Raw genomic sequence first — 16,728 nt, 5'->3', positions numbered from 1 at the left:
AGTTGATAATGCTATGGGGTAAAAACACTTAATTCCAAGCCAGTTTAGATATGTAGAAGGCCTACAGAGTGAGACCAACTCGGGTTGCGTCCCAAATGGCACCCTATTCCCTATATAGTGCACTACATTGACCAGGGCTCATATGGCTCTGGTCAAAAGTAGTTCACTATGTAGGGAATGGGGTGCCATTTGGGCCACAGACATGATTGGGAGGAGAGAGAAGCCTATGTCTCCGTGGTCCAAACAGCCTTCACATTAATTGACTGAGATGCCCAGTTCCCTCTAATCACACAGTTTGTTAACCAAGCTGGCAACCTCTCTTTTATTTCTCTTCCAAATGTAAATCCCTGTTCCATGCTCCGACAAAATTAGCGGTGGTTAGCTGATTAATGTGGTGGCCATTGTGTTGTGTCCTCATGGAGTGGGTTTGGATTGGAAAGGGTGATACGGAAGTGGTCAGATGATGTGGAAGCTACAATACAGGACTGTTTTGCTAGCACAGACTGGAATATGTTCCAGGATTCATCAAAAAGTACATCGATGACGTCGTTCCCTCAGTGACCGTACGTACATTTCCCAACCAGAAGCCATGGATTACAGGAAACATCTGCACCGAGCTAAAGGCTAGAGCTGTCGCTTTCAAGGAGTGGGATACTAATCTGGACGCTTATAAGAAATCCCCCTATGCCCTCATATGAACCATCAAACAGGCAAAGCGTCAATACAGGACTAAGATTGAATCCTACTACACCAGCTCTGACGTCCTCGGACGTGGCAGGGCTTGAAAACTATTACGTACTACATAGGGAAACCCAGCCGAGAGCTTCCCAGTGACGCGAGCATACCAGAGGAGCTAAATGCCTTTTATGCTTGCTTCGAGGCAAGCAACACTGAAGCATGCATGAGAGCACCAGCTGTTCCGGACGACTGTGTGATCACATTCTCCATAGTAAATGAGAGTAAGACCTTTTAAAATATCAACATTCACAAAGCCGCAGGGCCAGACGGATTAACGGGACGTGTACTCAAAGCATGCACTGACCAACTGGCAAGTGTCTTCACTGACATGTTCAACCTCTAAATGGCTGAGTCTGTAATACCTACAATGGTTCCTCCTTTAAAAGTTGTGAGCTTGCACTGTGGGACTTAGAGGTACCCTGCGTCACGGCTTCATTGCTCCAGACCACCACAAGGGGGAGTTGGATGATAAATAATCTAGCTAGCTAAAGCATTTACTGCAAATTGAATGTACAATTGTGTAAGCTTGCCTTGCAATGCAGTTGAAGTAACATAGCTAGCTAACTATTTACTTGCTTATTGTGTAGTGGAGGATAAAAATAACTGTATGCCTATGGATGTGTAGCTAGCTTCAGTATTTATCCGATCTGTGTTTGGACCCTAAAACGTTAGGTTCTGAACTAATATTCATACCAATCTATGAACCTCAGCTATCATAGTTGTTGTATCAACTTCAAGTCTGAATGACATTAATGAAGCCTATGGATAGAGTAGAATATGATAACTTTATTGTGCCAAGGATGCAAGTCCTATATACATGTACTGTAGTTATTACTATGCATGAGATCCCCACATTGTAGCCTATACATTGAATATATTCACTGATAATGTACTCTTCCTTGGCAAATAAAGGTGCGGTTCAGGAATAAATCTCTGAGACATTCTTTTTCAGTCATATCAAACTCCATTCTTTGATGATGTGTCTGCATGAATGTATTACAGTTATACAGTACACTTCAACAGTGTTTACCACTCCTGCTCCTGGGACATCAATGATTACACATTAGTCTATTGCATAGCTACAGAAACATGATTTAAGTAAAGGCTGATTTGTAATTCATATATACAGAAAAACAACTATGCATATCTAACTCCCTTCATCTGCATTAATCTGAGGACACAGGATAGTATTTTAATGAGATACTTAATTTCAACCAGTGGAGAATGTGAAACCCTTTATTGACAGAAGTTCATTATCCAGGTGTTATAAATGCATAATACATGCATTATAATTATGATAATTGTAATATTATATTATAAATACAAGTTCAATCTGTACTTTAATGCACATGTTGTGCATTATAAAACAAGGAAGAAAGACAAGGTGTTGAAGACAGAAACAGAAAGAGGTAAGAACAGAGGCAGACAGCATATGATTAATGAATTACAGTGCTACCCTAATATTCTCTCAGTTCATAACAATTACAGTGTCTCTAGCGGTGTCTCCTAACCAGCCTTGGGCCCCCAGTTGGCCCGAAGGTTATCTTAAGAGCGGGTGAGATGGCGATGACGGGACTGGCTCCTCTCTCATATCAAAACATACCTGCAGATGAGAGACAGATGGATAGAGAGAGAGCATGATTAAGCTTTGTTTTTTTTATTCTAACACGGTCAGTCATCATAATCATCAGGACGTGAAATGCAAAACTGATCTTGGTTCATTAACTCTGGGACTACTACATCTCTATCTGTATTTCAATGTAAAGCATCTCTTTAACCTCTCTGGGCAAGGCGGGACGAAATCGTCCCACCTACGCAACAGCCAGTTGAATCCTGTGGCGCGATTTTCAAAACCTTTGAAATGCTATTACTTCAATTTCTCAAACATATGACTATTTTACAGCTATTTAAAGACAAAACTCTCGTTAATCTAACCACACTGTCCGATTTGAAAAAGGCTTTACAACGAAAGCAAAACATTAGATTATGTCAGCAGAGTACCAAGCCAGAAATAATCAGACACCCATTTTTCAAGCTAGCATATAATGTCACAAAAACCCAGAAGACAGCTAAATGCAGCACTAACCTTTGATGATCTTCATCAGATGACAACCCTAGGACATTATGTTATACAATACATGCATGTTTTGTTCAATCAAGTTCATATTTATATCAAAAACCAGCTTTTTACATTAGCATGTGACGTTCAGAACTAGCATACCCCCCGCAAACTTCTGGGGAATTCGCTAACAATTTACTAAATTACTCACGATAAACGTTCACAAAAAGCATAACAATTATTTTAAGAATTATAGATACAGAACTCCTCTATGCACTCGATATGTCCGATTTTAAAATAGCTTTTTGGTGAAAGCACATTTTGCAATATTCTAAGTACATAGCCCAGGCATCACTAGCTATTTAGACACCCGGCAAGTTTAGCACTCACCAATATGAGATTTACTATTATAAAAGTTTGATTACCTTTTGTTGTCTTCGTCAGAATGCACTCCCAGGACTGCTACTTCAATAACAAATGTTGGTTTGGTCCAAAATAATCCATCGTTATATCTGAATAGCGGCGTTTTGTTCGTGCGTCCCAGACACTATGTGAAATGGTAAATCAGGGTCGCGCGCATGGCGCAATTCGTGACAAAAAAAATCAAAATATTCCATTACCGTACTTCGAAGCATGTCAACCGCTGTTTAAAATCCATTTTTATGCCATTTTTCTCGTAAAAAAGCGATAATATTCCGACCGGGAATGTCCATTTAGCTAAACAGAGGAAAGGAAACACAGCTTTCGGTCGACGCGGGCACGAGCCTGAGTCTCACAGTACTGTAACCAGCCACTACCCAAACGCGCTACTTTTTTTCAGCCAGAGCCTGCAAAGCCAAGAGTCAGCTTTTTGCCGCCTTCTGAGAACCTATGGCAGCCGTAGGAAGTGTCACGGGACAGCTAAGATCCTCACTCTTCAATAAACAGAGACAAGAAGAACGACACCTTGTCAGACAGGCCACTTCCTGCATGAAATCTTCTCAGGTTTTTGCCTGCCATATGAGTTCTGTTATACTCACAGACACCATTCAAACAGTTTTAGAAACTTTAGGGTGTTTTCTATCCAAAGCCAATAATTATATGCATATTCTAGTTACTGGGCAGGAGTAGTAACCAAATTAAAACGGGTACGTTTTTTATCCAGCCGTGTCAATACTGCCCCCTAGCCCCAACAGGTTAATAATACTTCCTGTTGACCCGACAAAGTGACCTCTCACCTATGATCATGCTGCGCCCTCTATGTCAGCCAGTTCAGATGCGGGAGGGGTTCACCAAAACAGCTGATATAACCTAGAGGATTTAGGGAGAAGGGGGAGAGGGATGAAGTGAAGGAGAGAGACTGTTATAGTGTGTGTGTGTGGTCTCAGCTGGTGTCCACACTAAGTGTCTACAGAGTACTTTATGCTGAAAAACAGACACATGAGGACAAACAATAGAAGATAATGACAATAGAAGATACTGTATGTGACGCAGACACCTATCGCATGAGGGCTATGTGTCTCACCACTTGGATATTGCAAGGCTAACCCCCAGGGAAGTCATGACTTGGCAGCAACAGATAGCAACAGATAGTCCTTTGAAAATGGCTGTGTTTATGTGGTGTAAATCTGAAAATTAGCAGCTGACATTTTAAGTTTTTTTTAATTAATGCATGTGAGACAGGTTCCATGTACAACAAGACAGGCAGAGAGGAAGAGAGGAAGAGAGAAAAAGAACACAGAACAGTTTAATTACCTCTGGTTATGGACACTTTTGCCAGCAATAAAGCTTCCACGGCCTGTTCCTCGGACAGTGAACATCTGGTAATATCTACATTTTCGAACCCTTGATCAGCTCGCTCTCTGAAAGTAAAGAAAATAGCTTATTTTTTGTAGATATGAAAACAATAACTGAGATATGACCGTTCAATCTAAAGCAGCAGATGTCATTTTCAGGATACGTCAATACAGCACAGAAAGCTTAACACCAGACTGGTATTGTGGTTGTTCATGAGGTGATAGGAAATATGCAATGATACCTGCACCATCTACACGCTGCAAAGACTCCCTAACTCTTCGCCATTGTACATGATGGCCCATTGCTCTGAGACTTCCTTTGACCATTCTAAAGCCAGCATGGGGCATCCTTGCCTTAATGGCACTGACTTTCTGGTCTAACTCTTCATCTGACATATCCGAATAGCATTCCCTGACAGACACATTGTGTTCTTTCATCCTTATATAAAAAAGCTAACCGTTACACTGTCATGAAATATGATTATATATCGACTATGAAAGAAATGACATGGCCTGCTTATGAGTTGCCATGAAAAAAAGTTAGATTAATTCAACTGAAAATGACGAGAACAGGCGTTTGTAGCTAAATGCTTTTGGTTAGCTTGAGAATAATAATTGCATATGATTTATCATTCTACGGTATGTATGTATGTATGTACAGTGCCTTGCGAAAGTATTCGGCCCCCTTGAACTTTTCGAGCTTTTGCCACATTTCAGGTTTCAAACATAAAGATATAAAACTGTAATTTTTTGTGAAGAATCAACAACAAGTGGGACACAATCATGAAGTGGAACGAAATTTATTGGATATTTCAAACTTTTTTAACAAATAAAAAACTGAAAAATTGGGCGTGCAAAATTATTCAGCCCCTTTACTTTCAGTGCAGCAAACTCTCTCCAGAAGTTCAGTGAGGATCTCTGAATGATCCAATGTTGGCTTAAATGACTAATGATGATAAATAGAATCCACCTGTGTGTAATCAAGTCTCCGTATAAATGCACCTGCTCTGTGATAGTCTCAGAGGTCTGTTTAAAGCGCAGAGAGCATCATGAAGAACAAGGAACACACCAGGCAGGTCCGAGATACTGTTGTGGAGAAATTTAAAGCCGGATTTGGATACAAAAAGATTTCCCAAGCTTTAAACATCCCAAGGAGCACTGTGCAAGCGATAATATTGAAATGGAAGGAGTATCAGACCACTGCAAATCTACGAAGACCCGGCCGTCCCTCTAAACTTTCAGCTCATACAAGGAGAAGACTGATCAGAGATGCAGCCAAGAGACCCATGATCACTCTGGATGAACTGCAGAGATCTACAGCTGAGGTGGGAGACTCTGTCCATAGGACAACAATCAGTTGTATACTGCACAAATCTGGCCTTTATGGAAGAGTGGCAAGAAGAAAGCCATTTCTTAAAGATATCCATAAAAAGTGTCGTTTAAAGTTTGCCACTAGCCACCTGGGAGACACACCAAACATGTGGAAGAAGGTGCTCTGGTCAGATGAAACCAAAATCGAACTTTTTGGCAACAATGCAAAACGTTATGTTTGGCGTAAAAGCAACACAGCCCATCACCCTGAACACACCATCCCCACTGTCAAACATGGTGGTGGCAGCATCATGGTTTGGGCCTGCTTTTCTTCAGCAGGGGCAGGGAAGATGGTTAAAATGGATGGGAAGATGGATGGAGCCAAATACAGGACCATTCTGGAAGAAAACCTGATGGAGTCTGCAAAAGACCTGAGACTGGGACGGAGATTTGTCTTCCAACAAGACAATGATCCAAAACATAAAGCAAAATCTACAATGGAAAGGTTCCCAAATAAACATATCCAGGTGTTAGAATGGCCAAGTCAAAGTCCAGACCTGAATCCAATCGAGAATCTGTGGAAAGAACTGAAAACTGCTTTTCACAAACGCTCTCCATCCAACCTCACTGAGCTCGAGCTGTTTTGCAAGGAGGAATGGGCAAAAATGTCAGTCTCTCGATGTGCAAAACTGATAGAGACATACCCCAAGCGACTTACAGCTGTAATCGCAGCAAACGGTGGCGCTACAAAGTATTAACTTAAGGGGGCTGAATAATTTTGCACGGCCAATTTTTCAGTTTTTTATTTGTTAAAAAGTTTGAAATATTCAATAAATTTTGTTCCACTTCATAATTGTGTCCCACTTGTTGTTGATTCTTCACCAAAAAATTGCAGTTTTATATCTTTATGTTTGAAGCCTGAAATGTGGCAAAAGGTCGAAAAGTTCAAGGGGGCCGAATACTTTCGCAAGGCACTGTATGTAATATAGTAGAATGTTATGAACCGATACTGAATCGTAGGACCTAACGACTACAGTAGCTATGTAAAAGTTGGACGGAAGAATGCCCAGTGCTGCTTACCTGAGATGCCATCAACACACAGTCCTTCCTTCATTTTTCATGGAATAGAAACACCATAATATTAATCAAATTAATTAAGCAAGTACCAGTCAAAAGTTTGGACACCTACTCATTCCCGGATTTTTCTTTATTTTTACTATGTTCAACATTGTACAGTAATAGTGAAGACATCACAACTATGAAATTACACCGGTCTCTCGCGTACCCAGCATTCTGTAGTACAGACATGGACTGCTCTCCCTTATGTAAGGAATTAGGCACTTTCCCATATTTACTACAGTCTGTATTCTAGACTGCACAGTAACCTAATAAACAAATAAACACATTTCGTTTATAAAATAATGATCAGAAAATACTCTTTCAAAATGCAGATGTTGATTTAGTTATGGATCCATAACCAATTACTATGGGAACAAATGTCACTGATTTACAGAAATATTGGAACAAAGTTGTCTAATGAAGGCAAACAATTTAGAATCTTCCAGTTCTGTAGCCTACTCCCGACCGTTACGTTGTACAGCCTTGTGTAGGTCTACAATCTTGTCCCTGACATCCTTGGAGAGCTGTTTGGTCTTGGCCATGGTAGAGAGTTTGGAATCTGATTGATTGATTGCTTCTGTGGACAGGTGTCTTTTATACAGGTAACAAGCTGAGATTAGGAGCTCTCCATTTAAGAGTGTGCTCCTAATTTCCTGTATAAAAGACAACTGGGAGCCAGAAATCTTTCTGATTAAGAGGGGGTCAAATACTTATTTCCCTCATTAAAATGCAAATCAATTTATAACATTTTTCACATGCGTTTTTCTGGATCTTTTTGTTGTTATTCTGTCTCTCACTGTTCAAATAAACCTACCATTAAAATTATAGACTGATAATTTCTTTTTCAGTGGGCAAATGTACAAAATCAGCAGGGGATCAAATACTTTTTTCCCTCACTGTATATACTAGGCGGTGTCAGAGGAAGGCCCAACAAATTGTCAAAGACTCCAGTCACCCAAGTCATAGGCTGTTCTCTCTGCTACCGAATGGCAAGTGGTGCCGGAGCGCCAAGTCTAGGACCAAAAGGCTCCTTAACAGCTTCTACCACCAAGCCTGCTGAACAACTAATAAAATGGCCACCTGGACTATTTACATTGACCCCTCCTATTGTTTTACACTGCTGCTACTCGCTGTTGATTATCTATGCATAGTCACTTTACAAATTACCTCAACTAAACTGTATGCCTGTGCATTGATTCGGTACCTGTTCCAAATATAGCCTCATTGTTATATAGCCTCATTGTTGTTGTAAATTTCCTGTGTTACTTTTTGATTGATTTTATTTTATGTTAGTTTATTTAGTAAATATTTTATTAACTCTATTTCTTGAACTGCATTGTTGGTTAAGGGCTTGTAAGTAAGCATTTCATGGTAAGGTTGTATTTGGTGCATGTTGTATTCGGTGCATGTGTCAAATAACATTTGATTTGAGGAAGATGGATTTGCTTATTTTGCCAATGGGCATAATGACATGTTTGTCTTGCAGATCACGGACTGAGATTGGTGAGTGGTGCGAGAGATCTGTGCTCAACCACTCAACTGCTAAAAGCATAAAACTTTAATCATCAAACTGGTTCTTTTTGACAAACTTTACCAGAACTTTTCATATAAAAATACTTAGTTTTGCACTGTTCTTCCTCACGTTGATGTTCTGTAAAGAAAAATTGCTATAGATTTTTCAGGACCTTGTAAACTGCTTGAAACAAAACTATGCTTTTGTGGAACTAGAGGTGCTTTGTCTAAACTCTAAATTCCTTTTTAATTTACTGTATATTTACAATTAACGAAAGACATAAAAACAGAATGTTTTTTTGTCAGCATTGGGTGTAGTAGAACATCATAACCTTGATGAGAAGCTTTTTCTGATTAAGAAACACAGTTTAATCCAACCAAGGTTTTGGCTATAGGATAGGATATGAACTATTGCATGTGGGTAAAACACAGAAGTTCAGAGGAAGAAATTCAAAGCCTTGGAATGGACAGCTATTTGGATTGATCACTTACAGTAACATCCGTGTTAAGTGTTTAAGGTGTGGAGTGAGGAGATAAGCGAGAGCGTCTGAAGGACAAGGCCACTTACACACACACGCACTTTAAGTCCCTCAACATATCCCCTAGCACAGAAAACATTAAGGCGACTGACAGAGATAATTTCAAAGTCACACAAAACAAGCTGTCGGCATCTTTAGCAATTACTGCTTTTATCCTGAAAGTAGGGATAATGATGGTATGAAAAGTCTTTAAATGATTATGATACACGATTCCTTCAGGGGAGTCTACATTTCAGTGTTTTTAATTCTCCATACTTAGACAGATCTGACTTGAAAAGATGATACATTGTGTGGCAGCTGGCTGTTCCAGATTATTTACAAACACTGCCTCCCAAATGGCACCTTATTCTCTATATAGTGCCCATGGTCAAAGATAGTGCACTATACAGGGAATAGGGTTCCATTTGGGATGCAGTGTTTTGAAGTGTTGTGAACAGTATGGCTTCCTCTTGGCGGAGAGAGAAAACAATATAGATGAACATTTTTATCGGAGACATCCGAGGGTAATCAGAATGTCATGGTAGCTGGCAAAAAAAAACTTGTAGTCAAAGAAGAGAAGTTTAAATGTTCCTCAAAGAAACCAATTGTCAGAGTGTACATTTATTTTGTTACCCTACTGTTAAAAGTGTTTCTGCTGTTGGCAGTGGACAGGATGCTGGAGAGAGAGACACTAAAACAGTACAAAAAAGAAGGATTTTTTTTTCAGAAAACAGCTCAATGTGATTGGAAAATCACCTGGTCAGTCTATGTCATGGAAAGTGTAGGTGTTCTTGATGCTTTGTATACTCACTCAGTGTTTATAAATGAATTGGCAAGGGCACTAGAACAGTCTGCAGCACTCGGCCTCACCCTACTGGACTCGGAAATCAAATGTCTACTGTTTGCAGATCATGTGGCGCTTCTATCCCCAACCACGGAGGGCCTACAGCAGCACCTTAATCTTCTGCACAGATTATGTCAGACTTGGGCGCTGACAGTGAAGCTCAGTAAGGCAAAAGTAATGGTGTTCCAAAAAAGGTCCAGTTGCCAGGACAACAAATTATATCAAGACACCGTTGCCCTAGAGCACACAATGAATTATACCTTGGCCTAAACATCAAGAATGAAATTTACGATCAAGGTGCCTAAAAATCTGAAAGCCATGCCCCTAATATGTAAAGCCTCCAGTCTTCTGATCTGACCCACATATCTCAATAACCAAGCACCAATAACCCAGCACCCAGCATCAATAACCCAGCAGTTTGAAAGAAAACAACCCATCTAAGTGACCCAAATCCTGCCACACAGCAGTTGGGTCAACCAAACAACCCAGCATTTTTCAGAGTGCACTAAGAATTGATACATTGATCAAATCAAATCAAGTGGTATTTGTCACATGCGCCAAATCCAACCTTACAGTGAAATGCTTACTTACAAGCCCTTTACCAACAATGCAGTTTTAAGAAAATACCCCAAAAATTTAAGAGATAAGATTATTAAATAATTAAAGAGCAGCAGTAAATAACAATAGCGGGGCTATATACAGGGGGTACCGGTACAGAGTCAATGAGTAAATGTGCTGGGGCACTGGTGTCGAGGTAATTAGATAATAACAGAGAGTAGCAGCAGTGTAGGGGGGGCAATGCAAATTGTCTGGGTAGCCATTTGATTAGCTGTTCAGGAGTATTATGGCTTGGGGGTAGAAGCTGTTAAGGAGCCTTTTGGTCCTAGACTTGGTGCTCCTGCACCACTTACCGTGTGGTAACAGAGAGAACAGTCTTTGACTAGGGTGGTTGGAGTCTTTGACACCGCCTGGTATTGAGGTCCTGGCTGGCAAGAAGCTTGGCCCTGGTGATATACTGGGCCGTATGCACGACCCTCTGTAGTGCCTTCGGTCGGAGGCCAAGCAGTTGCCATACCAGGCAGTGATGCAACCCGTCAGGATGCTCTCGATGGTGCAGCTGTAAAACCTTTTTAAGGATCTGAGGACCCATGACAAATCTTTTCAGTCTCCTGAGGGGGAATAGGTTTTGTCGTGCCCTCTTCACGACTGTCTTGGTGTGCTTGGACCATGTTAGTTTGTTGGTGATGTGAATGCCAACCTGCTCAACTACAGCCCTGTCGATGAGAATGGGGGTGTGCTCGGTTCTCCTTTTCCTGTAGTCCACAATCATCTCCTTTGTCTTTATCACGTTGAGGGAGAGGTTGTTGTCCTTGCACCACACAGTCAGGTCTCATCGATAAACTCTGATATCTGTTAGGCGAAATACCGCAATGTGCATTCACAGCAGAAAGATTTTTGGCCTGTTGCATTGAGAAAAAGGCAACCAGTGGAGCACAAATAACATTGTAAATACCGCCAATATTTATATGTTTATTTATCTCCCCCCAACCATTCGTACTACAACTATTTGCACAAAGCAAAAATACTGTATATAGCTAATAATATAATGCTTGAAATGTCTTTATCTTTTTGAAAACTTTTGAGGTCTGGGGTCAGCTCACCAACCAAGAATTCTCAAAATGGGGCAATCACCAAATTGAGAGTCTGAATGCATGGAAAGGGGAGGCTCTCACGAACACAATGGCGTTCTATGTTTTGCTCACGGGAATTGTCTGAAGTTGGTCCCACCGATGTGCCAACTTATGTCTGCAGCATCTAAACCGTTTGGGCTACAAACTAATATGACCCTACTAAGTCTCACTGGACTCATCTGAAGGTAACCCAGGACTGTTTTTAAAAAATGATGGTGGTATGGAGGTAGTTTTGTGCCAACAAGAAAAAGGGGTTAAATATGTGTCCAAAAAAACAAAATATTTCCTGAGTTTTCTTTTATCTCCTAGATATAGGACAGACCTTCAAAACCTTATTCCTTCAGATTTACTTTTGGACTGTCTGTTTTGCCATTTATGAATGTGTTATTAAATTTCCATGGGCTTTAGCAGTATTGGCCAAATTCAATATTATATCAAATATATTATTTTGGGGGTGATACTTCCAGGGGTCCTAAAATTCGAATTCCCTCAAAGGCTTAGACCTTCAGAGGTTAGAAACAGATTGACATCCCATGGATGATGGGGGAGTCGATTCTATCCATTGTGAAATGATTGCCAACCTAATGACACCAGTAAGGATCCTTTAGTTGTAATCTTAGACGGCTAGCTAAACACTAAACAGCACTTAGCGTTGCCTGCCTGCCTGCAAGCCTCCAAATGGAAAGATTTCTTGATGACCTCAATTACCTATTGTTCCGGGAATCTTGGCAGGGGACTAATACATCTCTAGATTGGAGTGTCTGATTGGATTTCTCATACTGTGCCCTGGCCTCTTATTGTGTTCAAGTAGAGCTGTGTTCTGCACTGCATTTAGATGCTGTTGATTTTCTCCTTGTGTTCTTGAACTACTTTAGTTTTCTCAATATTCGTTGACGTCTTAACTTTGTGTTTTTGTATTTCTGGTCATAAAAATCAACTGTTTACCACAGTATATCAATACAATGTCTGAATGAATCAGAATGTACTGTCCTGTTTTGGATAAAAATGTCTCTAACGTCCCGTGCTATGTATTGAACGTAAGGCAAACTGTAGTTATTTTGCTCTCGCCAGAATAACTTGAAGCTAGAGAACTGCTGTATCCATGTTGCTGTATTAATTAAAACTGTTTGGATCCAACTGAGGGACACAGGGAGATTACCTTATCAGTCAGAGGTTCAAGAGATATGTGGATTATTGCAGAAAAGAGATAACAAGGACATTTCTTTATGACATTTTATGTGGGGGCGTGGTGTGTGTGTGTGTGTGTGTGTGTGTGTGTGTGTGTGTGTGTGTGTGTGTGTGTGTGTGTGTGTGTGTGTGTGCGTGCGTGTGTGGCGTAACACACCTTGCACAGGAGGTTGCCCCCCCACCCCTTCCCCAGATAGAATATGAACACGTAATAAGCCATGTCACAAAATGTGCTGTAAAACTGCAAAACTGAAACATTCTCTCATGGCAAAATGTATTGAATAGCAGGAAATTTGCTTTAAAATGCACAATTCTCTTAGCCCCATTGCAAAATGTTTAGAATAGCATAAAATGAGTTATAAAAGTGCAATTTTTTCTCTCTACTCCTTTGCAATAAGTGTAGTATTGCAGTAAATTCATTTTTAAAAGAGGAAAATTGTCTCTCAGCTTCATGGCAAAATGTGTAAAATAGCACGAGATTAGCTATAAAACTGAAATTATTTATCTTTGCCCCATGACAACGTGAAGAATTGTAGGATTGTTAGCTCTTTTCCCCATAAGAATCCACCTGCCAAAATTCGACCTTGTGGTATGCTGCAGTATGTTAGTGGTGTGTGTGTGGATGGGTGTGTAAGTGGGTGGGTGGGGACCCTTAAATGCTTCAGAATAGGGATCGGTGTCCCGTCCACGGGATGGTTGAGATAACGTAGGCTAATGTGATTAGCATGAGGTTGTAAGTAACGAGAAAATTTCCCAGGACACAGATATATCTGATATTGTAAGAAAGCTTACATTCTTGTTAATCTAACTGCACTGTCCAATTTACAGTAGCTATTACATTGAAATAATACCATGCTATTGTTTGAGGAGACTGCACAATTTTGAACATGAAAAGTTATTAATAAACAAATTAGGCACATTTGGACAGTCTTGATGCAAATTTTTTAACGTTGCACATACACTGCTGCCATCTAGTGGCCAAAATCTAAATTGCACATGGGCTGGAATAATACATTTTGGCCTTTCTCTTGCATTTCAAAGATGATGGTACAAAAAAATACAAAAGAACCATTGGTTTTTTCTTTGTATTATCTTTTACCAGATCTAATGTGTTATATTTGCCTACATTCCTTTCACATTTCAACAAACTTCAAAGTGTTTCCTTTCAAATGGTACCAAGAATATGCAAATTCTTGCTTCAGGGCCTGAGCTACAGGCAGCTAGATTTGGGTGTGTCATTTCAGGCAAAAATGTAAAAAAGGGGCGGATCCTTAAGTAGTTGTCACGATTACAAAGTTATACCTTTCTCTGTGGTCAAGACTGTTCTTCAAATTGACCTTCCCACCAATTTCTCATGCATAACACTGAGTATGTGAAGGAATAAATGTTGGGATTAGTTACTTGAAAAAGTAACATGTTACTTTACAATATTTCTATGTGTGATAAGTAACATGTTATATTACTAGTTATATTACTTTGCATTACTTTAATTAATTTTTGTTTTTATCTCATAGTTTGTTTGACTGTCAGAGGGAGCAAGGCGAGCCGCACGCCTTCTACCAAAGATAGGCTACTTACTAACTTTGGTGCTTTCCTGTGTTAGTCTACAAGCTGCTAAATTAGCCATATATACTGTAAGCCAAACATCTGTACAGATTTCCTATCTTTTCATTCAAAATCTTTCTCTCGAGCAGCGATTTCTGCTTATAGACCGCACATACACGGACACGTAGAGATGTATAAAGGGCACACTTGCCACTAGATGGGAAGGTCCTCTATGAGCTTTGCTATCACAGAAGCGATCAATGGCACAGATGAGAGGTGAGCCCTCAATTCTAGGGACAGAAGCTGTCATGACATTTCTCCAAACAGCCTTTCTCTGATTCGTTTGAGAACTAAATGAGGAAAATAATGAAGATTGGATCATGTAAACACACCTGGAAGAGATATTATTCTGAAAGTGACGCATGCGTGGTTTTACAAAGTACTGGTAGTAATATTAACAATTTGAAAAAGCATTACTTTAATCTGTTACTCATGAAAATAATGTGATTACGTAATGCGTTACTTTTGTAACACAATACTCCCAGCACTGGAAGGAATATGAACAGGTGTGAACAAGTGCATTTTAGTCGGTGATGTTTCTCGTCTGTGAAGCACTCTATTTATCTCAGTGATGAATGTGGACTCAAAGAAAATGACAAGGGCAGACTACACTGTACTAGCCGTGTTCATCTGCGTCTGATCTATGTTTCCCACCGCACGGTGGTAGAAATAAACACCTTCAGAAAATAAAAAAATACTACTGAAAACAAAGGATGTGGCAAAGGAGAAAACCATTCATAAATTCACAAAAGCTTAGATTCAATCCTTTGAGTTTTAGCCAGAGATAAACAACACACTGCATATAGTTATTTTTGTTTAGGCAAGGGTAGAGGTGTAATGCTTTGGAGCTGTCAAATCGGAATGCGTCTGCTCTTGTTATCATTGTCACAAAGCCACAGCTGTCCGACCAGCGTTAAAAGTTCAGAAAGACAGTGTAGGCTATATAAAAACAATGATGCTCAACTTGAAAATCATCAAACAAAATAATAAGGATTGGTATCAAATCAAAGTTTATTTGTCACGTACACAGTTTACAGCAGGTATATGGTGCATTCGGGAAAGTATTCAGACCCCTTCCCTTTTTCCACGTGTTGTTATGTTACAGCCTCATTCTAAAATGGTTGTATTTTTTTCCCCATCCTCAATCTACACACAATAACCCATAATGACAAAGCAAAAATAGGTTTTTAGAAATGTTTGAAAATGTATGACAAATAAAATACATAAATAATGTATTTACATAAGTTTTCAGACCCTTTACTATAAGACTCAAAATTGAACTTGGGTGCATCCTGTTTCCAGTGATCATCCTTGAGCTGTTTCTACAACTTGATTGGAGTCCACCTGTGGTAAATTAAATTGATTGATTTGGAAAGGCAAACACCTGTCTATATAAGGTCCCACAGTTGACAGTGCATGTCAGAGCAAAAACCAAATCACGAGGTTGAAGGAACTGTCAGTAGAGCTCTGAGACAGGATTGTGTTGTGGCAGAGATCTCGGGAAGGGCACCAAAACATTTCTGCAGCAATGAAGATCCCCAAGAACACAGTGGCCTCCATCATTCTTAAATGGAAGAGGTTTGGAAAACACCGAGACTCTTCCTAGAGCTGGCCGCCCGGCCAAACTGAGCAATCGGGGGAGAAGGGCCTTGGTCAGGGAGGTGACCAAGAACCCGATGGTCAGTCTGACAGAGCTCTAGAGTTCCTCTGTGGAGATGGGAGAATCTTCCAGAAGGACAACCATCTCTTCAGCACTCCACCAATCAGGCCTTTATGGTAGAGTGGCCACACAGAAGCCATTCCTCAGTAAAAGGCACGACAGCCCACTTAGAGTTTGCCATAAGGCGCCTAAAGACTCTCAGACCATTTCTTTTTTATTTCACCTTTATTTAACCAGGTAGGCTAGTTGAGAACAAGTTCTCATTTGCAACTGCGACCTGGCCAAGATAAAGCAAAGCAGTTCGAGACATACAACAACACAGAGTTACACATGGAATAAACAAACATACAATCAATAATACAGTACAAAAATCTATATACAGCATGTGCAAATGAGGTAGGATAAGAGAGGTAAGGCAATAAATAGGCTATGGTGGCTAAGGAATTACAATATAGCAATTAAACACTGGAATGGTAGGATGTGCAGAAGATGAATGTGTAAGTAGAGATACTGGGGTGCAAAGGAGCAAGATAAATAAATAAATACAGTGTGGAGATGAGGTAGATTGGATGGGCTATGTACAGGTGCAGTGATCTGTGAGCTGCTCTGACAGCTGGTGCTTAAAGCTAGTGAGGGAGGTAAGAGTCCCCAGCTTCAGAGATTTTTGCAGTTCGTTCCAGTCATTGGCAGCAAAGAACTGGAAGGAGA

This window comes from Salmo salar, chromosome ssa23 (genome assembly GCF_905237065.1).
Source record: "Salmo salar chromosome ssa23, Ssal_v3.1, whole genome shotgun sequence".
NCBI classification, from domain to species: Eukaryota; Metazoa; Chordata; class Actinopteri; order Salmoniformes; family Salmonidae; genus Salmo; species Salmo salar.
Note: the sequence above shows the minus strand (reverse complement) of the source record.